This window comes from Solanum tuberosum, unplaced genomic scaffold (genome assembly GCF_000226075.1).
Source record: "Solanum tuberosum cultivar DM 1-3 516 R44 unplaced genomic scaffold, SolTub_3.0 scf00442, whole genome shotgun sequence".
In the NCBI taxonomy this organism is placed as follows: Eukaryota; Viridiplantae; Streptophyta; class Magnoliopsida; order Solanales; family Solanaceae; genus Solanum; species Solanum tuberosum.
The window spans coordinates 277,225-280,283 of record NW_006239362.1 but is presented as its reverse complement, the minus strand read 5'-3'; positions in this window follow the sequence as shown (position 1 = coordinate 280,283).

The following is a 3,059-nucleotide window of genomic DNA, read 5'->3' as shown; positions in this document are numbered from 1 at the left end:
TGAATGTTGGTGCATTTGATGATCCTACACCTACTACATCATATCATAGAATGGTTCATGAGGCTGCTAGTCCCGCATTTGTTCCAGATGATATGGAAGAATTACCTAATCCTGATGCACAAAGTTTTTATGATATGCTTGATTCTGCAAATCAAGAAGTGTGGCCTGGTTGTGAAACACACTCAAGATTATCAGTTGTTTCTCGTTTGTTGCACATCAAGACTTAGCACCACCTCTCTGATAGATGTTTTGATAAAATTTGTCAGTATATGAGTGAGATGCTTCCGCCTGATAATGTGATGCCAAAAAATTTCTATGAAACTAAAAAGTTAATGAGGGGAATGAACATGCCAGTTGAAAAAATTCATACTTGTGTCAATGCCTGCATGATTTACTGGGGAGAGGATAGTGAGCTTGTAAATTGCAAGTTTTGTAGTCATCCCAGGTACAAGCCTACAAGTCAAAGATCTGTTTCAAAGAAAAATCTTGTACCATTTAAACAGATGTATTACTTTCCTCTTACTCCACGGCTGCAACGACTGAATGCTTCCAAAGCAACTGCTTCGCACATGCGATGGCATGCTGAACATGAAGTTGAGGAAGGTGTAATGCGTCACTGTTCAGATGCACCTGCCTGGAAGCACTTTGATAAGAAGCATTCATCTTTTTCAGAGGAAAGTCGTAATGTTAGATTGGGGCTATCAACAGATAGGTTTCAACCATTTGGACAAACGGGAAAACAATATTCATCTTGGCCAGTAATTGTGACTGTCAATTTTCAGCTGAATGCCTCTCAAAGTGAGAGAGTCTTTCCATTATATAGAGAAAATAAAGATGACACATCCCTAAAGATCTGTCATTTCTATCCCTAAAGATCAGCTATTCTATCTATACAAATCCGCCATTGAATACCTCTAAATCTGCCTTGCTATCCCTCCAAATCAGCTATTCTATCACAATATTTATTCATATGATTCTACAACAAATGTATATGATCATGCTAATTTATATCACTATATAATTACATTAATATATACAATCATTTAGTTGTCTATCATGCTAACACATGCAACATCTGTATTCACTCTCTTACTAGTGATGGACACAATTGGGTCAGTTTCCTACATTCGTACCACTGTGGAATCTGCGCCTACCATGGTGACTTTGGACTGACAAATTATTTCTTGTTTGGATCAACTAACCTTAACTAACAAAGGAACGGAGTTATCCATGAAAGGAATTCCACAAAAATTGTCTTATGGAACTGTTGTCACTCTTACTTCCACTTAGAGCCCTAACTCCAATGGCAAATATGAAGTCAAGGCTAGAATCACCACTCATAATGGTGTACAAGGTGTAATGGCCCAGCATTGCAAACTCACTTAAGATTCTTGATAGATTGGGTGACAACATTCGTAAGGGATCCCTTTGAGAAGTCTGAGTACCCGATAGTGTCATCAAGTGTATGGCAAGGGTAAAGAATGAATAACACTGAATCTGTTTAAATATCACTGACATTTCACTATGTTATGAGATTTACGACTCATTTGAGTTTGTAACCTTAATAACATAGTGAATCATTAACACGAATTTGAGAAAACGACTGACAATGGCTTATGATGATGCCTTTGACGAACCGTCACACATGTGATGGATCTTAAGAAGCACCGTTAATAAGCCCAAAAAATTGGGTCACTAATAAAATAGTGACGACAAGTCAGTCAGACCGTCACACTTATGACAAAAATAAGACCTGCTGTCAGGAAGACTATTTTAATTTAGTCAGTAGTGAATAGTGGAAATCCTTGCGGTTTTCTTTTTGAGTTAGGAAGTTGGGAGTGTAGAAATAAAAGAAAATAGAGTACTTGGTGGACTATATTCCCCAAATTTAAGTTAAAATGTCATGGTTTGGACTTAGAAAAAGTTGGAAAAGAAAAATAAAAACACAATTAAAAATCTATCGAAAACCTTCCACGAGGTCATCTACGGTTCGTGGTTTGATCTACAGACCGTAGATCCTATCTGTGGAATTCATACTGAAATTTTAAGGCTCAAAAATTTATTCTACGTGCCCTACATGGACCCGTAGATGGGTCTGTAAGAATTGAACCCAAAAGTTTAACTTATAGAACTTTTTCCACGAGTCAACAGTACATGTCGTAACTCTTCCTATGACTCGTAGATAAGGTTCGTAGTTCACTGACTCTGAAAACTCTGTTGTAGTAGTCTCTGGTAAAATGGTCATCACGATTTACTCTGAACTCGAAATGAGACAAGCTTGGCGGAGTGGAAATAAAGACTCATGGATCTTTAATTTAATAGTTTAAAGGACACCTAATTCATTACAAACTGAGAGATATGATTGTTTGGATCTGACTTAAGTAGAATCTCATATCAAAACTTAATCGGTAAGGAAGCTTTCTACTCATCTTTGTGTTGGAAAACATATATGCACAGCGGAAGCATATCAGGATCTTACTGCTTACATGAATAATAGATAACCAAATCGTTTATGCTAGAACACATAATCATGCTAGAACACATAAACTTGCTGAATTTAATTCGATAAATACCTTTTGAAGCGTGAGCAGATACTTTAAAGCGAATCCCCAAGTTAGACGGACCTTCAAGCGAATCCACAAGATAGACAGCAACTATGGTCTTCTACAGTGATCTCAAGTTCACATCTGAACTCTCTCAACACTTGGGTGGGCAAGTATCGAATAGAAAACTAATCCATCTTTTTCTAGGTTAGGAGAATCTCTATTTATAGAGATTTCTTCCCAATCCAAAAAGGAGAAGAAAATCCAATTTTCTTGAAAAACAAGAAAATACACGCCTACTCCTTTTTTCCCTAAGAAATAGGATTCTGAATTCTTGTTAAATATGGGCACTATAGGGACCACATAATTAATTACTGAGGCTTCCTATTATGAAAATAATTCCAAATAATTAATTTGAATTATTCTTACCATAATAAAATTACAAATCATTCCACTAGAAATTCGTAATTGCACTCTTCTATTTATATTTCGTAATTCCTCATTAAACACTTATGT